At 38.6% G+C, this 16,007-nt stretch overlaps 1 protein-coding gene across 2 annotated transcripts in view; it reads right to left on the reverse strand.

Annotated features, from left to right (window-relative positions):
* Window positions 1-16,007, reverse strand: part of DCDC2 (doublecortin domain containing 2) — a 71,238-nt gene that overhangs the window by 21,641 nt on the left and 33,590 nt on the right. The gene's annotated exons all lie outside the window — the stretch shown is intronic.

Here is a 16,007-nt window from a genome sequence, read left to right on the forward strand (position 1 = left end):
AAGAACAAGCCAGCAGGTACCCATGCCAATTTAAGCTTCTTAAAAGAATCTTCCTTCACAAAAGCCTGAGAAGAGGAATGTCATTTTACTGGTACCTATCTGCAATTGAATTTCTATGTACAGATACTCCCACACATACTTGTTTGTGACAGAGGTGCACCAAAAGGCAACAATGAAAAAATGCTCATTGTTGTCAGCTAAGTATTTTCCTTGATTTCTTATTTATTCCTACAACAAACAATATTTAGAAAGACTCTGGATAGTGGCTCTGCGGTCTTGGGGAAAGAATTCTTACAGCATTTTTTGGCTTCAGGCTGAAGGAATGAATGAAAACTGCAACTGCAAGTGCTTTCCTATGGAGCTTCTTCAAGAGTTATGCTCTATCTCACCTATTCTCCAGCTCCGTAATCCCACAGAGAGAAAGACTGATGAAATCTCAAGAGGATCCAGACTGTTTCAAGCTCTGAATTCCCCAAAGCCTTGTGAGGGTTACCAGGAAAGGGAACACTTGGAGCCTGATAACAGCTCTACTGAAGAGAGGTAGCTAGTGTCTCAAAAAAGTGGTGAACCAACTCAGTCTGCCCTAAGCAAAGTCAAACGATACAGCTGTTGAAACACTGCACTTACTTTATGGCTGACCTCTACAGCTAGCAGCAATGGAGCCACAAAAATAGTAAGAACAAAAGAATATTTTCTGCAGAAAAAGGTGGTGAAATGACATGAGGGAGGATGTTCTCAGAAGGCTTAGCTCTTTGGAAGTGAGGTCCAGAGGCTAGGGGCAGGAGAAAGGCAGAGTGGTCAGGTTTGCATCAGAACCTGAGAAAGGATGATGACTGATAAATAGGGTGTGGGGTTTCTCATTTTGTACTTGCCCAAGGTCTATTTCATAAAGTGGCTTGGTCCTTAGCTGCTTTCACCAAAGATAAGGAAAGGTGGTACTGTATTCCTACAGTACTTTTTCACCCCTGTGACTTTGTTGCAAATGGACAAATAAATCCAATACAATTTAAGACAACGTTAAGACTGCTGTAAATTATTATTCTTGCATAATGGCTCTTAATAGCCACGGATCTTCATCTTCAGATTTACCTATTCTGTCCTGTCCCCTTACCCATGCCAGCTATGCTGGCTTTGCAGCCCCTTGGAATTCATTTGTGTGAAAGGGAGTCCACTAACCATTCAGGGGAATTTTTTAGATATTTTACAGTTCTGGCTAATCTCCTGATAGGTACAGAATGGATTAATTATCAGCAACAGCAAGTTTATAAATGCCAAAAACATTTTGTCTGACAACATTTCACCTGACACACTACCGGTTGTCTCAATACCACAGATGTTCAGTGTATTGTGCAGTCACTCAGTTCAGTATGTAGAGAAAGAAGCAATGAATTGGTGCATGTATAACCGAGCAAACCTTGGCTAAAGTGCAAAGATCATTTTCTGTCTGATGCCATTCAGGATTTCAGCTGGAATCCTTTTGTACACTTTGATAAACAAGTAAAGTTATATGACTTTATTAAATAGTAATTGAGTTATATATTGAACTAACTCATAGGAAATCTATATATTTTAAATAATTAAGCATAGCAATTAATGGCTCTTGTATAAGCTCCTTTCCTAACCAGGATTAACTGTAAAACATTTATTGCAGTACAAATTACAACATTATACAGTCATTAATGCATTTCAAATTTTAAACTGATTGAAGTTTAGCAGTAGGGATAAAAAAAATCATTGTAATAATAGCCTGCCCTGAATATTTTATGGAAATCAGAGGCATTTACTAACTGCAAGCTCTGTATGTAAGCAAGGAAGTTAATGTGACTATAAAAAAAAAAATAATGTGACTTACCACAGAGGCTGCCTCATAAAAACATTAAGACAAATTAAAAACAAAATGTAAAAAATCTGTGGCTCATTAAGTTGAATAGATTGCTATGAGGAATAGGGAGGACGTGCATTTATGCCTATCTACAACATAATTTTATTTTCTTTTTTTTTTTGGGGGGGGGGGGTTAATTTCAAAGTATCGCTGTTGTACAAGGCTCATTTCCAACAAAAAGCCACTGCCTTGTTGATAGGTTTGCATGTGCGTGCATGCCTGTGACTTCTGTTATCAAAAAGTAATGGAATTAAAAATAAACTGGTAGCAATATACATATGAAACTGCTGAGAATATTAGAAAATACATATTTTTCTTCACCTGATACTATTGCGGCCTCAAGCTTCTAAGCAATTAGTTCCTCTCTTCAGAAAATATTGACTTTCTAATAAGATTTCACACCATTATAGTTTGCTAACATCTCAACAGAAACTGTAAAAGGTGCTTTTAGAGGCTGACCTTTATAGAGCAGTCTCCTTTACTGATAGGAAATGTGGTAATGCTAGAGCAAAGGAAAAGCTGCCTTAGTCAGCTGCAATAGCTCAGTCACCTTTATACATAAACAGCTACAAAAATAAAGGACTGAGTGTCATAATACGAGTTTTTTTCTTCCTCCTCCCTACTTTGGTCATTCACCTTATTTATTCTCTGTGTTTCTAAGCATCTAATTTATTCCTTTATTTAAGTGACAGATCATTAAGACCATTTGCATTTTGAAATTAATAAAGCAGCTCCCTTTTAGCCACATCTTCTTTAATTCCATGCTTGTTCCAAACCCCAGCCTTCTCTTGGGTACAGCTGGGTCCTAAGGGCTAAACTGTCACAAAGCAAATGCAAAAGCCCTGAAATATCTGTCCTGATGCAGTCATTCCAAACTGAGCATCAGTATACCTACACTCCATCTTGCAGCAAGTTAAGCTACATGGCTTTCCTGCTGCCAAGTACTATTTGCCTGTTTTATGTTTTGTAATGTATTCTTTTCACTAAAAGCAAACCCAAAGAAACTCACCATGTGCTCAAAGAAAAAGGCTGCAAGGTTTACCATCATCTTAGCTCCCCACTGGCGTTAGAATATTCTGGCTACCATGATTCAGCACTGTAACAATACACACTAACAGCAACAAGGGTTCTCATTTCTTGTTATAAATCACAATTTTATCTCCTATCATGAGAGGAATAAACATATAGGTCCTGTAAAATCTCTGCAATTAAGAAACAAGATGATCTCTTTTTCTTCAGCACAGTTTTTGCCTGCTTTGACAACACAGCAGTGATATGGTCTATGAGTCTCTGTTTTAACTGTAGAGAGTTTTTTAATCCTAAAAGTTGTCAGGAGGAAAACATGGACAACAACAGTTTTAGCTCACAATGCACCGCTGATATTCAGCACTCCAGGTTTATACTCTTTGGCAAGTTCATAATTTTATTGAAAGCATTTCAGAGCATGACAGCAGGCGCGGCTGCCATACCTGATGTTCTGTGCAGCTTTCCCTTTAATTAAGGGTTGGCCTTTTTCTTCCTTTTTTTAGCCAATAGCAAAAACAGGACATTGAAATGATTGCTAACTTCTAAGACCTCATAATACTCAAAACTAGATCTGAAAAACTGTGGAGTGGCTCAGCCCATCTCCAGTATAGTACTTTTCCAAATCATAGCAAGAACTCAAACTTCACATTGTATTATCTCTAGAACTTGTTTTATAGTTTGGGTGGGGGGTTACTTTGCAAGCCATGTGAACACAATTAAACTACTGTATTGGAATGGAGTAGGCTTTAAAGTGAGGGTGCTCCCTTACAAGAATTTTCCACTACGCTTCTGAATCTGCTACTTTCCTGTTCAACTTCCTACAACACATTCTTTACAGAATATGGCACAAACCAACAAATAAGTAGGATTGTTTTTTTGTTTTGTTTTGTTTTGTTTTTTTTTAAAACTGTAAGCCAAGATGCTGATAATCAAATGTGCCTTCGGTGTCACTTTCACAAGCCCAAATTCTGCTGAACCAGCTGCACTAGTCTAAGCGTTAAACTTCACATTTCCAGTTGCAATTACTGTTACATATAATATATTCAATATTATTTAGGTTTCTACCAGTGCAATGAGAGTCCAATCATAACATTAATTGCATGCCTTATAGGTTATAAAAACCAAAGCACCAGCTCACAGTCTACTGGATTTGCTCTAAGAAGTGTTGAATTTAAATCTTCCACAAAGAGCTTTCAACACTAAGAAATTCTTTAATCATCTTGATTTGAGAGGATTATGACACGGATCAGTTGTAATATGAATGGCATGCTGGTGAAATTCTCAGTGTATTTAAAAAAACATTCAAAGTAAATACACGGCTAGCCCAGCTAAACTCTGCTGGAAGATTAGGTTAAGCTTCAAATACGCTATGAGCATAATTCTTCAGATGTTAAGTCCCAGGAAACAATCACTTTTAAACAGGCTGGCACTCAAAAGAGAGAAGATTCCACATAACTAACTGCTAAATTGGCAGGGAAAAGGACAACAAAGAATACGGGATACATTTTCTACTATGAATATTTTCTTTTCATCTATTTCTGTACACTCTAAAATGTGCATGTGTAAACTCACTGTGTGGTTTATTGGTTTCAGATTAAAATAAATTAATCCCACATCAGTGACAGCCAAATGCAGCCAACTAAAATGCCAAGAGTCTTTTTCACTGTCCATCAGGAAAACGTAAAATAAAAATCGTAAGATGGTGATAAGTGCTTCCTTTACCCAATCCAAAGCCTTTGAATTTGAAGGAATTTTTTGGAATGAACCTGCAAAGCCAGCTGAGGAACTGCAATGAGCCTTCAGAGTAGACAGTGGAGCTATACTGATCAAAACAGTACTTGGGAGCAATCATTATTGCTGTGTTCCTGGGGCTGGCTTCTTGCTCTCCATCAAAAATACATCTCCATTTCAGAATAAGACTCCTCACTCTAAAATGGAACTGAAAACATCATAATTCAAGACAGGAATTACATACATGATACATCCAGTATTTCAGCATCTGGTTGAAGCTAGATTTCTAATTTCACTGTCAACTGAGAGAATGGGCATCTCCAGACACACTTGTCTCTCCTTGATAGCGGGAGCTCAGCCTGAATTAATCCTCTAACCCTCATACAGTGGGAGGCAGGCAAGATGCATCTTGCCCTCAACAAGCTTCCAGGAGCAGCTGGGATCTGAAAGTGTACCACGGTCAAGAAACCTTTAGGATTTACTGCATCTTTCTTGTTGCCACAGGGAAACAGATTGAAACAGCCTCTCCAAATAAACAGCCTTTTCTGAACTTCTGCTCATGCCCTCTGAATGGACAAGGCAAAGGTGAGGCCAAGTACACTACGGCTGGAGTCTTTGCAAATAATCCTCTTCTAGTTTTTGCTGTGTAGAGTTTGAATGCTATTAGCCTGAGCAGCAGTTTGGCTAACAGCCAGTAATGCAGACGGACAATGGATGTGCTGAGAAGTCTGCTGTGCTCATGCCTGCTCTTACTTTTCCTCTTCACCCCGCAAGGGCAGAGCTCACAGCTTCGCACTTGTGGACAAAGATTCGAAGAGAACAAAAGCACCACTTGCACACTTCACTCTCAATTTCTGTTCCTCAAACATATGTTTGAAGCAGTCTTCAAAAGGCACAAGCAAACTGGGAAAAAAGCTGCAATGCTCCTTTCCATTAACTGAATCTAGCTGAAATACTGACTGTATGGTACTAGTTGCCTGTCTAAGAGGGAAGTGGCATCTCATCTAGTCATCTCCAGGTGAAACAGAAGGGCCTTAATACAGAATAAACCACCACCATCACCAGCTTTTAAGGCACTTTCATCATCCACTTCAGTCCCACTAGTCACACAACCGCTGCAGGAGTCCATCTCGCCCAAAAGACAAGGTAACAAACAAGGACAGAGTGAGGGAGAGATCCTATTGACAGGGAGACATTTCAGAGTACTAAAAGCATACACGTTAGGAGAAGGGGAAGAGCTTGCACTAATACACAGAGCAACAGCCTGTCTTCTGCACTTTCAAGTTGGACTGGACATTAACGCAGGTCTTCGGTACATGAAGAAGTATTGAAAACAACAGGTGAAGAAAAACAGTACCCTTAGAAAGCGGCATGTACCCTTCATCTGCCCTCTGGATCCTAACATACTGTCCCAGCAGTATAAGCTCCTTTCACACCCGAAGGGGAGCACAATGGGTCCTCAGCACACTTGTAAATAAAGCGTATAAGCACAGGGTAAGTACAAATATGCACACAGCATGTCTGGGTGCCAGTGTAAGCCATGGTCACTTATTTGTATTCTGAAACCCAGACGCTCAGTATATTTAAATATTAACTTCAATGAAGCTTTTTTGTTAAAAATTGAACAACGGTTCTTCAGTTTTTAACAAAATTTGTCGAGAGTTTCCCTGTTGGTTTTCTTTCCTTTTAACTGAATTAAAGATTCTTGTTCCAGAGTTGTAGCACAACATTCACATTAACTTGTAATGAATATTTAAAATGCAAAAAACCAATATTGTTTACTCTGTTGAGTTCTCATCACACTTCCATTATTTTAATACAAAGTACACTGCAATTGCACGGAAAACTTTTTGCTTTAAAAAGTCACAGGCCATAAATCAACCATCAAAAGTTCACACAAGAACTTTTTAAAGAGCATCAGGACATACATTTAATGCACACGTTCAAAAGAATAACTTTGTATTAGTCAGGAAAAAGTTATATTTCACACTCACATAATGACTTGGAGCTATAAAGCACTCCAAAAGCAAGCTACAAATCTATGAATTATGACTTGAATAAAGCCTAAAGAAAACTTTTCAAGCTATTAAGTTACTTTATAGAGATGCCTGTTATACAGCTGATGCAGCCTCTTGACAAATCTACTCAAAACCCCAGCATGTATCACCACCTGTTGCAAAGCTACACGTGGCTAAGTACAAAAGGAGGAGAAACGAGAATGGCACGTCCTCTCTGCTCCCAAGCTGATTAAAGGAAAAAGGCTTGTGATAACCAGGTGGAGAAGGAAGCGAGGAGAGCTTTTGTCTTCCCATTCACCAGCTCTGACCCTATGCAGCAACTCCACAAGAGCCTCGGCAAATGAAGCATTTCCACATCTGCTCTCTGACATATCCTTTAGCCACATGGAGGAAGTTTCAGAGAGGTGGGAACAGCTTAGGAGGGCTGAACTAACTCCTGTTACACCCATTTCGCTCCATGTAGATGCTTTACTGACTGCAGAATGTATCTAGGGCCAAGCAATCGCCCAAAGTTGAACAGGAAGACTAAGACAGAAACAGGGGTTGAACCCAGACCTCCAGATCCTGGTGAATCAGTGCCAGACAGAAAGGATTACCTGAGGAAAGACCAACAAATGGCATGGAAAGAAAACAGATGAAGTCAGATAAAATGAATGAAGGGCCATGTGGACCTAAGGAAAAGCATCAGAGAAAAACTGGAAAGGAAAGTAGTGTAAAACGCAGGGGGAAGAACAGTGAAAGGTGGGGAGGGATGGGATGGAAAGAGAAAGGGAGCAAAGCAAAGCAGGCGGAGAGTGTGCAGGGAGACCAGACAGATAAGCAGTGAAAGAGTTGTTAGCTATCAGGGGTGCCACAGGATGAATTAAAACAAATAGAAACAGAGTTTCAGAGATACATAAAGCTTTCTTCCATAATAGCATCAGGAATGGAGAAAACTGCAGACATGAAATGCATCTGTCACAAACTTGGGGTCACCTGACAATTTTGCTGTACTCAGAAAATACCGATAGTCCCATTAAGGAGTAAATTGACCTATACTAGCTTGGTTACATTCCTTACTTTAAGTATAGAAGTATGCTACAAGTACTGCTAAGTACTAATGCTCATTATATGTTTTTGCTCTTTCCACAAAAAGCAGAATCCTGGCTCTAGACTAATTCAATCCTCTCCATTAAGTCTGATTCAGCCTGAGAGTCTTCAAGCATTAGCTTGGAACTATTTAAATGCCAACGTTTTCACCAAAAGTCCTTTAAAAATATTTCCATCAGAAGAAAAAAATAAATGCAATAAGCCTTCTACTGAACAAACAGAACACTCACACGACCCTATTAAAAGGACAGGATATTAGAATATTTCTGCAGCTATTTCACATGAGCTGTGTGTACATTTTATATTTTAAGCTGCACAGTTTACAATGGACAGAAGCATCATTTACCAAGTAACAATGTTGTTAAGGAAGAAGAGAATAGAACAAAGATGCAATGGGCACACTCGACCCCTGTAGAGATCAGAGGCTTTTATATGGCTTGGCTTATATGTTATTTTTAAAATCTGTTTTATCAATATGGCTGACATTAATAGATTATTTCACTTAATATAGTAATGCAGATACACTCATATGATCAGATATATGCTGAGTATTTTTTTGGTCCAGAATATGTCTCTCTGAAAGATGTATCAGTCACTAGTAATTCATATAGTTCGGAATTATATACTTCTCTGAGGTTTTATCATTAGCTTTTAGCTCTGTTCTTGCAACAGAGACTATAAATTGGGTCATATGCAATATGAAATGTTTTATCCACATTGTTTAATGATGATACTGAGAACACCATGTGTGTGAAAACTGCCATTAAATATTAAATAATAGCACTGAACAAAATCCTATGTTTTCCCAATTATTTGTGTGGTGATTTATATATTTTAGGTTTAGGATAACAGCTCCTTCTTCAGAGTAAATATGTGTAAAGCCTTCACCTTCCAAATCCACATGTCCATGCTTACATTTAAGCACGAGTGAGCCTAACAAAGACACAGTTAGGTGAGTATGTGACTGACAGATCGGGTCTCTTCAGGAACATGCTCTTTTACTTTTAAGCAAGCAGGTGCCAGAATCTCAGTAAAAGAAAGGAAACCTAGACTGTATGCTTAAAAAGCTTAAGCATCCATGTCAGCACGACTTAGTGAAAAAAAAAAAAAAATAAATACACGCTTAAGCACATTCTGAAATCTGGCTATTTTGATAGTGGTTCATCTTGACTTCAGACTCCATGTTATCTCCTGCAGAATCCCACACCTCTTCTTGCAAGAATCTTTCATACGGAGTGCCCTTCACCACTGAGATCTCAAAATTCAGACCTGACGATAGTTATAAAACCTTTATCTGAGTCATGAGTTAACAGAAGAAAGCCATGCTGTGGGACTCAGGGGTCAATTCAAAACATAAGCCAAATAAAGTGAGACAAACAGAGGAATAGAGATCTTGATGCATTGACTTACATCACAGTACCATCCACCTCTTTAGATACACTTGCAGAAGAAATTTGACTCAACTTATTTGGAAATTTAGAAGGCTATATGTCTTATGATATAAATAAATATATTCACATTTGTGCCCAGATTAACCAAAATTTATAAAACTTACTAATATATTGAGACAGCAGCATATTTAGATTCTAGCAGCAAAAATTAGAGACAAACACTATTTAAATAATTGACCCAAAACAAATCAAGAGGGTAAGAAAGAGTATTTTCTACTTCACATATCTACTCTGCCTTAAAAAGCCTATTGATTTACCAGTATTCTTCATTACTAAATGCAAGGTACACTTAATGTCAGTCATCGTAATTCATTGCCAGAATTCCTTAAATTAATTTCCTATGATTTTACCCTTCATAAGAACACTCACCAGCTACCATAAGGATAAAACATCAGAGATCTGAAAAGGCATTAAGAAAACCTTTCTGTAGGAAACCAGACTACCACTGCATTCATATGGAAACAGCAAGTTATTATATGGCAGACACTAAAAGCCTCATTTCAGAGAGCTAGAAGGATGGAGGGGAAAGGAAGAAAAGACAATTCATTCCCACCTGAGCCATGTGCAAACTGTCACACTGTTCATGCAAAAATAAAAATGAATGCTCTAACGACTATGTGTTTTTAGCCAGTTTTAAGCCTCCGCTGATGACTATTTAAAAGAAAGGTCTGATTTTCTAAGAAACAGAATGTAGCACTGTAGAAGCTATTGTACCAGATTAGATCTGTGGTTCATCTCCACCAGTACCCTATGTCTGACAATGCCAGCAGGGGATGCTTTAGGAGGAAAAAAAAAACAGAAACAAAAAAACAAACAAACAAAAAAAAACCCAGAAAACAAAAAGAAAAGAAAAAAAAAAGAAAAAAAACCCCACAACAGTAGCCAGACAATGGTTAATCTATGCTTTGATTTGAAATACTCCTTCTAATTAGCAACTGGTTTAGAACTTGATATCTGAATTTATACATCACATCCGCAGTTTGTTAGGAATATCTATCATAATGCTGGGTATTATTCTTATCCAACATGGTAATTTTAAATAAAAAGATTTCCTTTTTGATGCAATAAAAAATCTGAAGTTCTTTTGTTTCATGTGTATTTTTTCAGAACCCTAACCAATTTTTTTTATTTTCCATGAGGTTTTCCTAAATCTACAATTGCCCCTTTCTGAAATGCGATTTCAAAGAATCACAGGTAAGCTCAAGCCATTGATTTTATTTACCATAGGATATTCACTGTTCTTTCTCTCTACATATCACAACATCTTACTGACTTTTTAATGACCTCTGCTGCAGCATCAGAAGAGATTTTCACGAAACTGGCTTCACCAAAGTTTTTCTAAACTTTTATCACTAAAGTAGCACCCTGTAAAGTATTTCAGTTTACCATTTACCTACCATTCTGCATTGCTTTTGCTTTACCAACATTAACTTGATATCACATCTAGATGGTCGCTTAACTTTCTGCATAGAAACTTCAACTTTTTTTACAAACTATGAATATACAAGTTCTTCATCAGTAAATGTTGCAATCTTACTGAGCACCCTTTTATTCAGCACTTTATTATTATTATTTGTCTTTTCCATATTGATACATTCAAACAATTCTAGCAATGAGAAGAAAAATAATTATTTCCTCAGAAGTAGGTTTATTTCCTTAGAAAGAAGTTAGATGCTCTCTACCTTTTGCCCCCCTCACGCTTAATGAAACCTACACTAACAAGAGAATCTGAAAGGCTCCAAAAAAGATAATTCACTATGAAATTTATTTTTAAAAGACAGATAAAAAAATGTATATATAGACTATTAACAGCTTCAGCTTCACAGATGAGCAATCAGCAATGACACAGGTATGAAGGTGTCACAGAAGCTTACAGTATAAGCTAGAAAGCTGCTGAAGGTCAACTGATCAGTCATCAGCAAGAAGTAAGCCTCTCCCTGATACACCACCTCAACAGTATGGAAAGCATAGCAGGCAGCAGTGACTCCCTACAAGATGTCCCCTAGGGATAAAAAAAGACAGGTAGAAATAGAGTTGGGAACTTTTCCTGCAGATCACCTTCTCTACTAGGAGCTCTCCATGGGGTTAATCAGAATAAAGGTTGTCAAAGACAGCCTGGCTTGGGTGAGAAAGCTTTACCTGCAGCAGGACCGTGACCACTGCAGGACACAGGTACAAGAAGTGGGCCTAGCTTACAGCTTTGCTTGAAGACCTGCCCGCTCGGGATACTGATTTCTGCAAAGTGCAGAAATGAAGTTTATAACAGTGGGCTGAAGTCCAACTTCAGTAGCAGCTATGTTTGGGAACACTTAGACAGGAACAATGACAACACTGTTGCTTGACATACAGAAAGTTGGAAATAGCACCAGGTGGGCCGCCTGGTGAATCTGGTGCCTCAGATGACATACCAGAACACATGTTTTCCAAAGAACACTGCAAATGATGATCCTCACACTCTCTGTTCTTATTTCAAGAAGGTGGTAAGTACATTCAGATGTACTCCATGGGAACAAGAGATGGGCATGCGGGTTAAATCCAAGCAGCCTACTGAGCCATGAACAACAAGCTGTAGGATACAGATACGTTAGGTCATCTGGGTATGAAAATATTTTCAGTGTTTGCATATTTCTAACATTTCTTTCTTTACTGCTTCATTGATATGCTAAAGGTCACCTTAGTATGTCAAAAGAAGCAGGCAGAGAAGCCAGCCACAATCTTGTCTGCTTGAAAGAGGCAAACTAGTTTGTTTCTTTCGTTAGCAAGGAAATGTGGTAGTGAGACTTCCCCACTGTGAGCTTTTTTTCTGGTAGAGAAAGGGCTGCACAGGTCAAAACTGAGCCAGGTGACTCTCCTATGACACGCCATAAAAACAATGGCAATGCTGATGAGGGCAGAATATTTCAGGCTTTATTTCAACACATCTACCTGTTTCTGAGATCCCCCACTGACAGAGTTGTAGTCAGTGTGCTCAAAAAGCTAATTTGACTGATGAGGCTCTCTAGGGAAAGCTTTTGAAGGGGACTACTCCACCGTCTACCTCTGTTGCAAAAGGTACGTTAACCAGCTAAGAACTTCCACTTCCCACCTGCAGATAGATAATTTGGTGGAAATACTTAATCAAGCTCCTGTGCTATATTTAACTCAACAGATAGTTCCATGGGTGAAAAATATTCAGCTAATGAGAAATAAAGAAGCAAACTTGATAGCAAAACAGGCTATCAAGTCACAAAATAATATGCCTTTGGCAGTAAGTTTAACATCATCACAAATCACGCAGCAGTTCAGTCCCTTCAAATAATAAAGGACAGAAATATGTGTAATGTTGACCTCTGCAACCCTATATTTTTATGGTCCAACTGGCTTTCTGTGAAGGGCAGTCTTCGACATGGAGGGTTGGCTGGGCAGGAGGATACTGAAGTTGCAGCACTCCACACTAACAGCTTACAGCTCCTACAGCCTGCCTGGCCTGTGCTTCAGGTCACTCCATCTTGAGGTGTGGCCAGAAAAAAAGCTCAGGAGGCAACAACTATGTAGAAGATGACCCTTTGGGGTCAGTATAGTACATTTTCTTTGAACTACTTCACTACAAGCTACCTAAGTTCTGACTAAGGTGGAGCAAGACTCTGATTTTTCAAGAGTTGTCCTCCTTCCCCAAATTTTGCCTGCAAGTGCCGCAGTCTCTCACAGGCAGACAAATATGGGCAAAAAACGTGTAAGAGCAATTTAAGAATCCTTCACATCCCACGTGGAGGTGTTTATTTCCTAGTGGTTTTGACTGCAGAGAGAAGCCTGCTGTTTGTTTACATGGGAAAGAATGATGAAAAGGAACATACAGCGATAGGCTTTCATTACCAAACATGGCATGGTGTGTTAACTCCTCTTTTACATTCACAGGATTCAATAGAAAACAAATGAAATAAAATATCTGTCTGCATGCATAAAACCTAGAAAAGTTATTATCTCAGTAACACACAACCTACTATTAGTATATTGCTCAAGAACAGTTCCAGCTGTAAAACTACTATCACACTAATAATTAAAAAAAAAAAAAATTTTAGAAAAGAAATGCTGTCTCCAGAGATTCTCAAAGATAAGGGTATATTTAAACAATTGTAGCTATAAATCTAGACATTTCCCATCTCTCTGAAAGGCATTATTGCATCTGAGGGAAATGTATACTAGTACATTGAAGCACTCAATTTCAAAGTAATTGAGTGATGTTAGGTAACACTAACAATTTCTACGTGCATTTTAGTGCTTAGTGTTAATGATGAAATACATGAAATTTTTTTCTGGCACATTAATTATTTCAGTATGAAATAATTTCCCTTATTTTGGTGCCACATTAGCACAACAGCACATTAAAAAGTTCTTATATACAGTCACCACTACATTAAACACTGTGAATTTTTAGATTTTGCCGCTACATGGGTAAGTTACCCAATTCACCATGCTTCAGAACAAAACAAAAAGAAACTGCACTCAGTGTAGAGTCTTCAGGTTTGGCTGGTTAACAGGATGATTATGAAAAAACATATCATTTGATATGAATGCCTTGCCTGCTTCCTACAGTAGAAGCAGCAACAGCTATCAGCGCTCCTCCTTAGTCCTGCTTGGCCTCCTCTCCAACACTGCACCTCAAATGCCATCTGCTTCCAGAAGGACATTTCTGCTTCTCTTTAAATAGTGACACACCACTCACCTCAGTGGGTCAAAAGAAACCTCAGATGTTTTGCCAACAGCATCAGCTCTTGTCAAAAGGTTGGGTACCTCTACCAGTGTGTTAGACCTCAGGCAAATCAGAAAATAAACAGGGTACAGAGGCCGAATTACCCTCCCTTACGATGAGACACACCTATTTCAGAACGTGGTTCAGATACACTGCTTGCCTACTGGGACAAAAACTATTGCAGCAAGCACAGCTGTACCTCTTCCAGAGAGGGAAAAGAATCCAAAACAAACAAAAAACCTCTGTGGATTTTAAGGGACCTGGAGCACTTCCCTACAAATTTCCAGCCAAAAGGACTAAAGGGAAAGAAAAGGGACAAGTGGGATCTCTCTCCAGTGCTCTATGCACTCTTCAAATGTTTTCCACACAATGATAAACCACTTATTTAGAAAAATGCAATAGCAAAAAGTGTTCCACTAAGAGCTAACAGACTCAGAACAACTGCAGATAGTTTCTCATGTGAAATGGTGAATATAGAGAATTAGCTACTATTATTGAGGGCTTGTAAAACAAAATGCAGGAAATGGGACATCCTAATTTTGCTCTTGATAACAGAAAAATTTTTGTCATATTTACTGCAAAGTACCAGAAAAAAAAAGTGGAACCAGAAAGGGAAGGAGAAAATAAATAAATAAAACATCATTAAATTTAGTTTGAATCACGTGGCAAAGAAATACATTTAAGCTGACCTAGAATAATGTAATAACAAGGATGCACCTCTTGTTAAAATACAAACAGGGCTGAAAATCACTTTGAATAGTAGCCTTCTGATGAGAAGCTTCAGCAACTGCTTCCCAGAATATCTTCTGCTTGATCTGGCTGAACAAATTTTAGGGAATTTAACTGGGGAAACATAAGCCTGTAGAAGTTCACAGGTCTGCAGCTGTCACTGTGGTTGGCCTAAAGACTTACAGGAGCTTGAGATGGTTTGCTTTTTGTGCCTGGCAAAAGAAAACAGTTCTCACTGGTTTAGTATACATCTCCTCATGAACACAGATCCACTGAGAGCAGGGATTGCACCCCACCAGAAATCCATCACACGGCTCTGGATTTCTCATCCCATACTGTTGTCTGAATTTAACCTAGAGACTTCATCTCCCTCAGCATCTGCCTGTGTGACCAGCTAGGTCTATCTAGACTTGCAGAACAGCACACACATCAAACCATCCATTCCCACTTTGCTAGCAGGTCTTCACACACGGAGGATAAATAGAGAGGCACAGAAAGAACAGAGCGCTTCTCCCAACATACGCTTTAGCTCAAATCAGAGAACTGGCTGCCTTGAACAGCTTGAACAAAGCATGGCAAAGCTGAAATGAGAAGCAAGAGTCACTTCTTCAATAAACTTCATGGATTTCCAACCATTTCTGTCAGCAGGTGGAATAGTGCTAAATATGGAGAGGTAAATACCTCCCTATATTTGTCTGCTGTCTATCAAAGTAAGTTGTCACTGCCTGCTGAAAGGACAGAGAAACTATTGCCGCTTCTAGTACTCTTCCCTCTTCTGGAAAATGAAAGCAAGCCATCGGAAACCTCCGATAACCGAATGCAAGGCCGACAAAGGCAAAGAGTAAATTTCTCTCACCTTGGCAAGAGGGGTCCATTTGCTTCCAGGAAACATCTGTAGAAACTTTACTTACAAAAATCCTCAGGCCAGAAAATACAGCATATAGAAAATCAACATAATGGCACTATACCTATGAGAAAAAGTTATGTGGCTTGGCTGTGCTCTGGTAGTCTCTCCCTCATATACTTTTAGCATGCGCCACTCGATCTGTAAAAAGTGGGGCTACGTCATGATGATTTTGAGGAGAAGAATATATTCAGTCATTTCATGTGTTATAAAAGACAAATGTTTTCAGTCACTTTCATTATAATATAATCGTCGTTCTTCAGCAAGAACAAAAATTTGACTGAAAAAGTTGGCTAAAATTATGTCCACTTACCAGCAAAAGTATAGAACGTTATTTGAATCAAGACTAAAATAAACCTGAAATTCAACAAGCTAACTCTTGAAAAGACAATCATATTACAAGAGATTATATTTCATTGATCTTTTAAAACTCAAATTTACAAACCTG

Source organism: Aquila chrysaetos, chromosome 18 (assembly GCF_900496995.4).
Source record: "Aquila chrysaetos chrysaetos chromosome 18, bAquChr1.4, whole genome shotgun sequence".
Lineage (NCBI taxonomy): Eukaryota > Metazoa > Chordata > Aves > Accipitriformes > Accipitridae > Aquila > Aquila chrysaetos.